Raw genomic sequence first — 14,280 nt, 5'->3', positions numbered from 1 at the left:
TTCTTCTCCTTTAGAGGTTTATTTAACCTCTGAAATGCGCTTTGCTGTTGGAAAATGTCAAGAACATGTTTTTTGTTTCATTATTAAGGTATGGCTGATGTGTTGATGGGAAGGAAGTGCGTGGGCAAGATTCTCTTCAGGTGTTTGAGAAAAGCAGACCTAGGAAAACTTAATAACAAATGACAATATACATATTTTCAAATCCACTGATAAACCAACTACTGGGTTGGCTTACTGAAAGTTCATAGCTTTTATCTTTGGAATTACAACTGAGATTTGTAACGCCAGATATTCTTGCAGATACCTGCCTAACACTTTGTTGTTAGAAACTTGTAGTAGAAAATGCTGTGGTTTACAGTCTACTTGTGAGCAAAAATGTTGGTGGAATTTTTTTCCCCTTCTTTATTTTTATGGTGTTGGTTGTTTTGTTTTTGTTTTTTGTTTAATTTCAGCTGAAGTAGGTAATTTAGTTCTGTGACCTGAAACTTTGTTATATGAACAAAGAATTTCCTAGTGTCAGGGTTTGGTGTGGTTATTTTTCTTTTTTTTTCCCCCTACATCTAGTGTTTGACTTCTTTATGGTGAAAGCGCTGATTTATGTAAACGTTCAAGGTACATTTAGCACTCATTTAGCATTCATTGCTCTGTGAAGAATTTTCTAGAAGAAAATTTAAGGGGTCACAAAGTGAAGTAGCTGCTCTAAGTGATTTCATCACTGATAATTAGTAAAGGAAGAAAGCCTGGGTATGATACTTGTAAAGATGGTCACAAGGCACCAGTATGACAAATTGTAACTATCTGATTTTGTCTTGAGACTTTATCAAAACATGTGTTTCAATGCAGATTAGAAATTCTTCATGATTTTATGCATTGCAATGTTGTAGCATAAAACTTCTATGGTAGTTTCTGTCCCATTCATGTTCAAGGAAGATGACTTGAGTTTGGAACAGGTGCAGAAGAGGACTTGGATGGTCAGGAAAACTGCAGCAAGAGGAAACTAGAAGAAGCCAGCTTGCTTATTAGTCTTTTAAAAGAATCCCTGGGGGGGAAAAAAGTAATGTTCTCATGAATATCATTGGGAAGAAGTGGGGGGGGGAGGAATTGTTAAAAGGACAAGTCTTTGTCCTTAGTATTGCATATCCATGTGGGTGGTTGTGTAGCAAATGAGCTATAGAATCAAGAAAAAAGCCCTCCTGCATGTCAGGCATTGGAAAAAGCTGTAGGAGAACTTGTTATTCACAATTGCTTCTCGTAAAAAATTTCAGATGATATAGCAGACCTTGACGGAATGTATCTTAAGCTTCCTGGCATTTTAAAATTTTGAGATGCTTGATTTGAAAGCATAAATTAACCTTTTAACTAAGTTCTAGAAGCTTTTGACCTTTTCTGCTTGTTACAAGAGCATGGTATAAAATGGATATTTCAGTCCTCAGTCAAGGGTTAAAATTAGCTTTCTGTCAAATCCTGGTGTGTACAGAAAAGAGAGCAACTAATAGTTTCTGGCACAACAGTTGTCTCCTATCTTGCCCAGAGTATATAACTCTGGAATAATAGTCTCAAGTAACACCTTCAGTTTATCTGCAGGTGTGCTGGCAGAGAGCTCAGCACAAACCACATTAGAAGCTTTTTGTGTTAGAGTTGATTTTCTGCTATCTGCTAATCTGGACTAAACCAACTTCAGAGATGAGAATTTCATTAAGTAAGCATAGGAAACACAAAAGGGGCTATGTGGTATTGTCATCTCTGCAGAGGAAAAAAACTGCTGGTTGAAATGATTCATAATTTCTGCATAATCAGAGCTTTTTTTTTTTTTTTTTTTCTGAAGGAAAATGCACTTGTAATTGTACATTTGCTGGTGAATCTCTTTAGAAGTTCTTCCCAAAAGAATGAATTTCCTATCTAAATGTTTTGGTGACTCAGAGGGAGAGGGGATGTGAGCTGAGGAGAATATATGTCTGTCACAAGGATTACTGGAGTTTTGGAATAAGTCCAAATAAAAATTTTAGAGCCTCTGGTGAACTCTTGGCTTTCTTTTTTCCTTTTCTTTTTTTCTTTTCCTGGGTAAAAGGAGGCTGAATTGGGAGTGAGTTAGATAAAAATGTGAGACTTGTTTTCTGAATGCAGAAAAGAAACTGTAATGTGAGAATGCCAGGCTCCTTTTTGGTTAAAACCATAGTTTCTCAGTAACAGTAACCTCTTCTTCCTAGGCATGATTGGTCTACTTGACATTGAGATATTGAGTCATGAAAATGGATTTGGTAAGACTCAAAGTCCTGACAGGATGATTTGTCTGAAAAGTGATGAAATTGTCTAAATCACCAGTGGATCTCTTTACCCTGTATATCAGTGAACTTCTTGGGGGTACATTTGAAATACCAGTTATTGAGTCAGATTGTTTAGAGGGTACAGTTAAAAGTACATTCTTAAATCAGTGAGTTTTGCAGTGCATTAATGACTTAAATTGAATCAACTCAAAATCACACATTTGGAATTAATGCTTTCAGCAGGAGTTTAGCTGTTGAGTAATAGTAGTGCTAGTATAAGGTTAGCAGGTTCAGAACCTCCTCTGATTGGAAAACTTAAAAGTTAGCAGTTCATCTCATAGGAAAGATTTTAAAATGTATATGCTCGATAAACAAATTAAGCCTAAAAGTTCTTAACCTCACCCCCAATCTTCTGCACTTTTTGCTGCCACAATTTAAGGTGTATTCCCCCAAATCTTTCATGTTCTAAGCCTGAAGCTTTTAGCCTGATTCTGTTTTTCACAAAACCTGACCCGAATTTGCAGCAACATGTGTCGAAACGTTATTTGTCACTGCTTTGAGCAGGTTCACAGCTTGTACAATGAAGACTGATCTTCAGACAAGGGTAATTTGCCCCCAGCTGTTTCATTAAAGCCTTATATTTTATCACCATGAAGATAGCAGATTGAGTAAAAGGCTGGTTGTTTTTTTTAATAGTGTTATAACACTGCAGTTACTGGACTTCTTAAATCTAAGATCTATTAAATCTTACTTAGACTTTGCATCTACCCATGAGGCTGTGAGAACTGAAGGGAAATAATGCTGTCCATCAGCTCTTCACAGCTCTCCTCATTATCAACCTGCAGGGGTGTCATTTGGGCATAAATAAACGAGCTGTTGTAGCCTCTTCAGGATAAGACCTCTGCGTCTGTAGTTCATTACATTTTGTTTTAATTATTGTTAGGGATGGCATAGTGAATTAACATTTTCCTGTCCCTTCTCTGCTTTTTATGCAACCTGTTCTGTGTTTGTGATAACCCAGTGTTATCGCAGTGAGAACACACAAGCTGTCAAACTAAGAGGAATGTGTGAAGTAAGGTACAAATAAAAGCAAAAGCACAGCAGAATTCCTTCAGAAAGAGTACTTAGCCCAAAATCAATCCTATAGAATAATATCATGATACTACTTAGCCTGTAAAGTGGAACTTTGACCTCATGAAAGGTAGTTTGAAAGAAAAATGAGTAAGGAAGTAGAAATTAATTTACACTAGAAGCAGACATTGTCTGCCAGGTTTAGTAGGCTATACGGACAAGCATTAAATTACTTTGTGCATTTCAGAAGATTGTCTATGAGGTGTACCGCCCCCCCCCCCCCCCCCAAAAAAAAAAAAAAAAGGAGAAAAGGCACCAAATGGAAGAAATTAGATCAGAATGATTTTTTTTTTTGTCTGTCCTAAATACACATTGCCATGCAGTTGTTGCACAGCAATAGCAGTGATACCTGTGATTTCAGGCTGCCCACAAGTGCCATTGGTACCTGCTGGCTTATTCCCACTTCTATTCCCCAGCAAGAATTATAGCAAACATTAGGTGTTTTCTGCCTGCCCAGTCACAGGCACTGGTTGTTTATAGGTAGAGGTTGTGTGTGTGAATTTTACTCCCCCCCAAGTATTTTTGGAGTCTGTGTATCTGATGTGTCTGATCTTGTAAAGATGTTAGATTAAAATCCTGTTGTAAATGACGACTTGTTAAAACAAGTTAAAGGAAGAAGTTACCCATCCAGCCCCTCCCTGACTGACAAGCAGCATACTGGGTATCTGTTTTGGTTTTGTTTTCCCCAAAGAAGGCAAGGCAAGGTTCTTTGATTATGAAGGAAAAAAAAATTAGAAGGTTGAGAAACATGGTCTTAAACTTGAGAGAGCCATGGGAACAGTTACATAGGATTGAAATCTTAGTGCAGAAATTACAATTCTGTAGTTCTAGTGGTTCCAGCTACGTGGTTTTTAGTTTGTTTGGGGCTTTTTTAAAGGATGGATGAAATATGTGCTGTGCTTGTTTTGCTTTCAGTTCAAGAAAGTATTTTTATTATTATTTAATTTTCTTCCCTCTATCTAGGAATAGCTATCTGACTTTTGATTATTTTTTACAACTTACTGTGTTTATTCCAGGATTTTTCTTTCTTGGTACCTTTTTGATAATGTTTTCGTGGATTTCTGTTCTGTTTAGGAGTCTGAAATACTTTTTAGCCATTCTTTCAGATGTTGTACCTCCTGTGTAACAGCCATATAATTACCTCATTGTTTAAGGTTGCACTCAATAGTGTAAGTCAGCTTTCATGGTACAAAACAGATTTATGTTGATAAACTGTTACAATTATGTTGTGCTGACTTCAAGAACTGTTGTGGGAGAAGGACATGAATAATGTAGATAAGAGAGATTAACCCTGACATCTGTGGGAGATGGGCAGACAGAAAGGGAAGTGATTAGATGAGTAATACTCTGCTTTCCATGCCACTGTAAATTAGCATCAGGTAGCTTTCTCATGTCTTTGCCCTCGTGCCTTTGATATACTCAAAGATCAAATGACTTTTGTTTGTTCCCATGATTGTAGCAGATTTTCTTACTGAACAGTGAGACTGTTCATGTGTAAAATTAATTTGAAGTAAGTAAATGTAATATTCAAGTCTGTCAGGTGTGAAAAATAATCATCCTCAAAGTGCAGGAAAGTGAGCTACTTCACAGAAATTGGTTTATGTGCTGCTTATACCAGATGGTAAGTGTGAGGTAACTCCTCTTTGAGCAAGTCACTGAGGCAGGTAATACATAGCATAAACAATGTCCTCTCTTCACACCCTGAAAGGAAAGAAATAAATAATAGCTATTAAAAGAGAGAATGTAATGAAAAACAAACCTGGATGTTGCATTCAGCTTGTTTCTTCTAGTATTGTCTTTGGGCTGGAAAAGGTTCTAGACCATTAAATTACATCCTGCTGGTTTTGAGAACATCATGTGGAATTCCCCCATGAAGGTAGAAGGTGTTGACTTCCAAAGTAGACAGCTTTAAGAAAGAAGATTCCTGTGGCTGAAACAAGAGATTTGTACTAAAAGGTATTGAAAGAGCATGTATGTGCAGGGATCCACTGCCTTTTGGATAGAATGTTAACTCCTGGTTTTATTTCACATCTTGTCCAGTTCTTCAATAGGTAGAAGTTGCTTGAATGAAATAAACTTTTGTGCCTGCACATTTATATATATGTAAATGAAACTTGTATTTTTCAACTCTTCTTTTTGAATTTGATGAAAGTAGTGGTCACTATTATTATTTCAGAAAAGAATTTCATAATCCAAGTCGTAGTTCTATTAGACATGTCTAACATACCTGGAAGTCCCCTTATAGCCTGCAGTGTTACCTCATCTCTCATCATTCCATGCTAATAATTAATGTGTATCTCTGGTGGCAGAAACTAATCTTGGACTTTTCAAGATACACTTTTTGTTTCCAAAGAGAAGGCAGAGGCAGCCCTGCCCTTGTTTGTAGGTCTTCACTGTGAAATATTTTCTTTCACATGTCAATAGGAGCAGTTCAGATGGATAACAGAAGTGTAGTTCCATGCAATAAAGGGATTCAGATGGACTGAAAATAACTTCAGCTATTTTCTCCAGTGCTCTGAATCAACTTACTGTAAAGACTAAAAATGGGAGATAGATGGCAGGTTTTAAAGTTTTTAGAGCAGAACGAAGATTTCTTCCTACTGCTGCTGTGTCTGAGAAAACACCTGAAATATTTGTCCTGCTCGGGTTGATGTGTACAATACTGGCGTGATACAATCCACTGGTCCTTCTTAGGGCTGGTTGTTTATTGGGGATTGAAAATTAATGACTTATATCCTCCCTCTTCTGTGGAAGGCATGGGAGAAGGAATTCTTCCTGGGCCATGAAGTGGATTCATAACAGATGTTATTAATGGTTGTTGTGTTGATAGAACATGTTTGTTACCAGATACTTGTACTATCAGATGGAAAAAGTGTTTTTTTTGAGTGCCTGTATGGGGTTCACAGGGCAGGAGGACCCACACAGGAGCGGTTCTTGAAGTACTACACAACCTGTGGGAAGGATTTGTGTTGGAAAAGTTAATGGAGGGCTGTAGCCAGTGGAATGAACCTGTCCTGGAGTAGGGGAAGAGGAGGAAGGAGTGGCAGAAACAAAGTGTTTATGGACTGAGCACAATTCCCATTCCCTGTTCCCCTGCACCACTGAGGGACATGGAGGGTTGGAGAGAAATACCAGAATCATTAGAGAGGTTTAGTCTGGAAAAGGGGTATAAGGGAAAGGTGATTTTAGTTGTTATTGTTTCTCATTATCCTGCTCTCTTATTAATTGGCAATAAATCAAATTCTTCAAGCTCAGTCTGTATTTTGCCCATGACAGTGGGTGGTCTCTCCTGTCCTTAGCTCAATCTATGAGCTTTTGCTTTGTGTTTTCTCCCTCTGTCCTGAGGGATGAAAAGTGAGGATGGGAGTAATAGAGCCACTGGGTGGGCACCTGGTGGCCAGCCAGGGTCAATCACAGTCCACATCTGTTTGCACCCATATGGAGGTCTGCAGGAATAATCCTGTTGTTTTACTGTATATTTTTAGGGAGTCTTATGCACTTTCACACAGGTTCATCTCCCAACAGTATTTTTCTGATAATCTTAACCCCAAATCATTGTTGTCCTAAAGAGGAAGAAGTAGAAGATAAAGGAGAAATTTAGATGTTATACATTGTCACCTAAAAGCAGGTACAATAATAAAGCAGAGTACTATAGTAGCCTTTTGTTTTATTATTATTCCTTCAGACATGTGATACTCTTTTGAAAATGTTTCTTGCAGAGAAATTTCATTTTGTGTCCTTGGAGCTGGAGTGTTCTGTGGAAATCAAGAGAATATATGCTGTCCTTTTGCTCCCTCCTTCCCCTCTTATTTCACACCGAGGAAACAAAAAACCTTGAAGTGATGTTTGCACAAAGTTTTGGGATCACTGGAAGAGCCAATTTATGCTGCTGGATTGCTTGGAGCTAGTTAGTGCATTACCTGAGGGGGGGCGGGGAAAGTAGGATGCATGTTTCTTATGTTTGGCTGTACTTTATTGCAGGTCACTGTGGAAAAGTAAGCTGTGTATTCCATTGTGGAGTGATGGATGGATTAGAGTAAATAAGGATTGCTGGGGTGGAATGCAGGCAGGGTCTTTGTCAAATGTATCATCTTTTTGGCCAAACGTTGCTATTGCTGTACTACAGAGGCTTCAAGGATGCTTTACATTCTTGCATCATCTGAATGAAGGTTCGGGAAAAGTATTTCAGTGTGACTATTTCAGAACAGACTTGCTCCTTAAGGGCTTATTCCTGTTGGAAATCGGTGTATGTATTTGCTTCCTGCAGTAAGGGTTGCAACTGAACGGCCACATTTGTATTATTATGAAAACTGTGGTGAGTGACAGGTTCACAAGAGGGCCTAGGGGTGCTTTTAAAGTGAACCTTCCTGTATCTACCCCCTTCATCTGCTGGGGATGGGCTCTGAAAGAAGCAAAAGGAGAAACATCCTTGCAGGGTGGTGGCCAAGTCTGTGTAATCGGGGCCCCCTCTAGTGGTGACATCTCTGCCAGGCTCTACGATTTGCTACTCTCAGCCTGTTTTTATTCAGTCCCCCGAGTTTTTTTCCCCTTTCCTCGAAGTCACTCATTTAGTTCCTCTCTGTATTAGTCCTTTAACTTGCCCACTTATTATACACAGTGGTAAAGGAAAAAAAAATTGTGTTAAACCTAGTGATTAAAAGAGAAGTGGATGCAAAAGTATACATGTAATCACTTGGAAATTTCCTCCATCTCTGGTTTAATTTTAATTTAACTGTGCCTTTGAGGTGGAGATTTTTAATGTTGGTTCTTCATGAATGGGAGACAGATGGAAATGGACCACTTGCTGACAGTGCTCAAAAGTAATGCTTACCAAGTGTATGAGATGGCAGAGTTCATAATCTTCATAATCTCTTCAAAATACTTGTCTTGCAAGGTCTGTGTGTTTTTGTCTTTCTGCCTGAGACAGATGCACTTTCCGCATATTTTGAGTCAGCAGGTGTACATCTGGACTCTGATCAGTGTTCAGATTCTGTTGCATACTATGGGATCTGTAATGATGACTTTGCTAGGAATCAACATTAGAGCTACCCTTTTTTTCAATCTGATACAAGTTGTGTTTTCAGAGAGAAACTTTGAGTCTATGCATTGCAGTCTCATGTTTTTTTTTCTAATAGGGAAGCAGATTTTTTTTTAACTTTACTGTGTGTTCTTTGTCTTCTGTTATTTGTTACTTTATTTGCTAAATAACTGAAATAGAAATGTCTCTTAGTGAAGAAATGCCGTGCATTTTTTTGGCATAATTGTCATGAGTAAAGCAGAATGTATTTGATGCTGGAGGTGGTAGAGATCTTTGCCTCTTTTTCACTCATGTAGCATAACTGTCCTAAAGTTGCTGGATGCAGCTAGCTGTACACCCAGGATATTATTCGTAAATTCTGCAGAGGGAGAGGGCAAGTAGGTATTGTGCCATGAGTATAGAGGTAATGTTAACTTGTGGGGCATGTCTTAAAAGTATGTAGCATTTCATAGTTGGTTAGTGTTCTCATGACTAGTGGATAGCATTTGTCTCTAGAATGGTGGACTTTTCTACCATTGAGGGGGAAGTCTAGAACAAAGGAATTGCTTCATTAGAGAGCATCGACATTTGATTGATTTTCATAGGTGCAATTATATTGATGGTAGATGACTCTACTTCTTTGCTAAAGTGGGGGACAGCATTGTCAAAGATCTGAAGTGCACTTTAAGTAGTTGTTCCAAAAGGTGCCTGAGATACAAGGTGCCCATGTTATGGCTTCAGTTCCCAATGAAGATGTAGCTTGCTAATGAGGAAATACAGGATTCCTCAATGCCTGATAAAACTATGGGGAGCTTACAGTATAAAAGGAAGAGCTCCATGTGGTTATGCCTTTATAGACTTCTTTATGTATTTTCTAATGTTATTTGCGTTATGTAATTAGGGTTGAACTTTTTTTTTTTTTTTGCTTTTACTGTGAATTGTTTGAATTCCTTGTCAAATGTATTTCGGACATCTCATTTGAATACTTTGAATGATATCTTAGTGCAAATGCAAATAGCTTCTTCAAAATGATTCCTGTCTTTTTCAGTAAGTGCTAAATCCTACAGAAAAAAGCAACTTAGTGGGTTGGAATTAAGGTTGTTTGGGTCACTTTTGTCCCTTTCACTGTCTTGATTTCAGAACTTCATAGCAAATACAGCTATTTCATATATATATATATATATATATTTTATTTTTTCCTGTTCAGTAGTAGATAGCTGCTTATAGCACAATTACAATTTGTCTATTGTGGGTTTGTGTGCTGGGAACATAAACTTATAGTGAGTTTGACTAACATGTGAAATGTGTAAATCACTTCTTTTTAATAAACTGCTTTCTTTAAAATTCTTTATCAAGATTTATGATGCAGTACTGAATGTGCGTATTTAAGGAATTACTTTTACAATTTAAATTCTTATTATTCCCATGAATAGCATGCAATTTTAATTTAATAATGTACTAATAACTGATTTAATCACTGCAAAGTAGTGAAATTGGAGCACTTTGGTAGCTTTGGTAAAAGAAATGTAACTATCTGACTTCTAATATTATCTTGGCTATTTGGACCAAACTATTTTGGTTTCTGCAGTGCAGTTTTTTATATATAAGTGTAGTGGCACTTGGTTATCTGGCTGTAAAGTGTGAAGTCAGGAAGGTCCTACTCAGTGGTGGCTCTTCACTGTGGTAGAGCTGTCAGAGCAGTAGGAATGAAAAGGTTTTGCCGCAGGGATGGGGGCCAGTAATTACCGCTGTAATGGCTCGCGCCATGCAGTGTGCCTGTCACCAAACAAGGCTTGGAATCTTCTGTTAAATGCTTATTTAACAGCGTGAACTTTTTTGCGTTTTATTGTTTGCTCCCAGCTAAGGAAGTGCTTATTTTGTGTAGTTCCTGTCTGGCTTCCAACATAGTGACTTTTCTCATACAAAAGCCGTGTCATTGCGCCAGAATTCTGCTGACTCTTTTAAAGATTAAGGTTCCACCTAATATTTTTCTAAACTGGCTTGCTTATTTTTTTGTGCTCTGTTACTTTATTTTGGACTTGTAACAAACTTGTTCTTGGCAGGGAAAGGTGAAGTGAAGCTAGATGTAGTTTGAAAATGTCTTGGTGTCGCAAATAATGAATGAATGGTGTATTTCATTTGAAACAGGAAGCTCACTCCATTGCATGGACTCCCCCTGCCCCATTGTTTCATATTTGTCACCAGTTTCATAATGGAAGTTACAGGAAATAGTGACCTCAGGTGAAACCTACCTGTACTATCTTGGGCAACCATGAAATGTCCTTCTGCTACTATAGAGTCATTAATTTGTTAGATCTCCCTTGTGTTGCATAGTATAAGCAAATTGTTCCAAATTCTTTTAAACACCAGCAAATTCACCCCTGTGTTTGTTTTCATTTCTGTAGCAAAAGCCAGTCTGTACAGTAACTTCATTATTAGTAATTACTATGAAGTGTTATTTTTCAAATTAATGACGTAAGGGGGATGTGTAACTTAGCAATTTGGGAATTATGGAGTTAAAGAATTGCAGGAAGAAACTTACTTTGCCAGCTAGTTGCTTCTGTACTTTAAAAGTATTTTCACAAGTTGTTAAAAAGTGTAGTTTCTGCATTCTGCCTTTCCCTAAATAACCCAAGGAAATATTTTGCAAAATATTTTTGAGTTTATGAATGGTGATAAAACTAAGGTATGTGCATACTGTTTTCCTCAGTATGTTCAAAAGCTTCTGCAGTTTCCTAAAGTCTGAACCCTTGTAGTTTATTCCAGAACGCGTATTTAAGGTTAATTTTGAGTTTTATACAGACTTACTGTAAGATGCAGAAATTTGAGGCAAAAGTACCTTTGTATAAAGTAGTATCAAAATAGTTATGTAAGCTTCAGAGATTTTGATACATGTTTTGTATGGGCTTATAAGGTACAGTATAAAACTGTTATGCAGGCTGTTTTCCTTTTAGTTTCTTACAACATGTGCTTTCCTCTGTAGAATTTTCAGAAAGCTACTAAGCCTTCTTCACAGCTGCATTGTGTTCAGAGACACACATTCTATCTAGGATTGTATAAAAGCAATCTGTTTTCTTCTTTAACTTCCATATGATCAGAGAGGTCTATTTTTTGTCAAAAGTTATACCACTAGTTAAAAATGTGATGGGCATTCTATATGTCAGATTCCATTCCAGTACTGTGTTCCACAAAGACATTCAGATTTACTTTTAATGATACCTTCTATCAATAAATTATAGTGACAAACTTCTGGTTTTTTTATTATGTTACAACAGTGTAAATAAAATGTGTAGTTTTTATTCCTCTGTCTTATACTGTGAACAGATTAGATTTTTAAAAATTATTTTTGTTGTCATCCTAGTTATTTAGGAAGCAACAGTAGATGCAAGTGTTGAAATTATCTTACTGTGATAACTGGACAGCAACAAGTAATTGAGTTCCTTTGTTGTGCATGTAGTGTGTCCTATAACCCATGGTACTGTGGATGACAGGAAAGGATTTTTCTGTTATGATCTGTGGGTTTTTTGTTTTTCTTTCATCAGTTTAACAGAGTTAAAACCTTGAGAATAAAAGATAGCAATAAATAATTTTAAAAAATATTGAAAGCATTTAACTGTGTTAGTAATGTCAGTTTTAGGAGCAGGGCTAATCCAGTTACTATTTTGCTTTTTTTGAAATATTAGAATTTTTCAAGAGTGAGTTAAATATTGTGGCAACAATCTTTTATTTGATGTGATGATAAATGAGAACAGGCACGAAGAGGAAGTTAAGGTGGCAGACTGCAGTGTTAGGAGCTTGAGATATAGTAACATTTTAGTGTTCACACAGTTTAGTGTTTAGGTTTTAATCTGTGCATCAGTGGAGAGGGATCAGGTGAAGGATGGGTTGTTACTCTCCATCTAGTGCCATACAGGTGGTTGCTGTATTTCACCCTAGACGGAGAGTTCAGTTCACTCACCTGGATTTTGCTGATTCTTCCACCTTAAAGGAGAAAGTGAGCAGGATGTTCCTGGCAATGTCACCACAGAAAAGCATGATTTAAGAGTGAGGTTTTCTTTGCAATTGAATTGTAAAATATTAATAGCCCCTGCAAGATTCAAGAAGTTACTGCATGGCAGTCTTCTGTTAATATCTGATAATAAACATAGAAAGGCAGCAGAATTCTTTTGGAATGCCATGCTGGTAAGCAAATGCTCTCAGGATAAACAGAAAACAGTAGAGAATTAAAGCACTAAACCAGAGGAACAATCAAGAGTTTTCTCCTGCTTTGAAACAGTAGTAATAATCACTCAACAGGAAATGCTTTGTTTGATGTCAGAAATGAAGGGAAGCAGAAGCTGAGGTAATGCCGCATCTAACCACCATCGAAACCTGGTAAGAGAAAGCAGAGCGGTTACGGTTGCTATTGTACAGGAACTTAGAAGTGAATAATTCTGGTTGAGGTGCTCCATTCAATTGTGCTACCATTAGGGTCAGCAGAACTGCTCTCAGTTTACTGTGCCTCTAAGCCATCACAATTATCTTGCTTGGTAGGCCATGGAATAATGAAACCAACTTCTTGTTGGACACAATGAGATGAAGCAAAATGGAGAGTGACAAGAATAGAATGTGCTGAATTTCAGCTTGCATTGCAGGAGACAAGAACAAAAACTGATAAGTCTTTCTGGCTGGTGATAGCTTTGAATTCAAGCTGTGCTTCTGCACTACAAACGTCAAAGAAAGTTAAAAAATTCTTCAGACTTCTACCTGTTTGTTCACAAAAAGCAAAAATGCGATTTATAGCTCTAAAAGTATGAGACAGATTATCAGGACTGTGGAAATAGTCCATATTTTGGCTGCTTTTTCCTATTAAGTTTAAGTAAGCTTTGAAATAAATTTTGAAGTTGAGGCACTGGGCTTAAAATAGCAGCAGTGTAGTGAGGAGACCATTAAGTTCTATTTTTTTTTCCTTACTATTAGACATTTCACTTTTTGCATAGGGGCATTCCTGTTCCTTCCACTTAACACATGACTGTTCTTCAGTTCAGGTTATCTGGCTGGTGACATTCTAAGTTGCATTTGTTTAGTTTCTGAGGATAAGATATTTGTTCTGCAATGCTATTTAAACAATGATTTGAACCCAGTTGACTCACTTGGATGCTGGTATTCACTATTATTTTATGACTTGACCTCACATCAGTGTTAGGATACTTCATTTTTCATACAGTGTTAGTTAAGTAACAAAGCTCAGTAACATTTTTTTCCTCCTTGTTTAACTGTGTCTGTGTGCTTAAAATGGGAAATGAGGAATGAATAACTGACCAAAAGTCAAAGCTTTTGTTCTGTGGGTACAAGCAGTGGCTTGGAGGATTTTAATCCATCATTGTTGTCTTGTGTATACTTACATAAAATCCATTCTTGAAGACCTTCGCTGTTTCTTTAGGTAGCATTAATTTATAAATGGTTTAAAGCCAGGAAATGCAGCTCAGTTGAAAGAATTGCCTGAATTATTTATTTATTTAAAGAAATTAAATATGTAATCCTGGTTGCTTGTTTTCTGTCAATGCTGTCATTGTTTGCAGATGTCTAACTGTGTGTTGGCTAGATCTTTGGATATATTATATGAGCTTTGGAATCTGTTTGCAACTATTTCCTCAGCATATTGAGTCCTGCAAATAATTACTTTTTATTAGACCAAATAAATCCTAATTGAATGTTTGCTCTTTTATATGCAGCCTGTTCCATTTCAAAACTGTGAAAGTTTGCACTCGCTTTATTTTGCATAATAAAGATACTGATCTAATTTTCTGTCTCTGTGTAAATTGTATTTATTCACTTACTTTAATGAAGTGCAGCTTTTCTAATGGTTCAAAAAATGTACCTTCTCTC

At 37.1% G+C, this 14,280-nt stretch overlaps 1 protein-coding gene across 1 annotated transcript in view; it reads left to right on the top strand.

The window, feature by feature from the left end:
- The window catches only part of LRCH1 (leucine rich repeats and calponin homology domain containing 1), a 105,097-nt gene that overhangs the window by 40,550 nt on the left and 50,267 nt on the right, over positions 1 to 14,280 (top strand).

The sequence above is a fragment of the Cinclus cinclus genome, chromosome 2 (genome assembly GCF_963662255.1).
Source record: "Cinclus cinclus chromosome 2, bCinCin1.1, whole genome shotgun sequence".
Lineage (NCBI taxonomy): Eukaryota > Metazoa > Chordata > Aves > Passeriformes > Cinclidae > Cinclus > Cinclus cinclus.
This window is presented reverse-complemented; position numbering and strand designations above follow the sequence as displayed.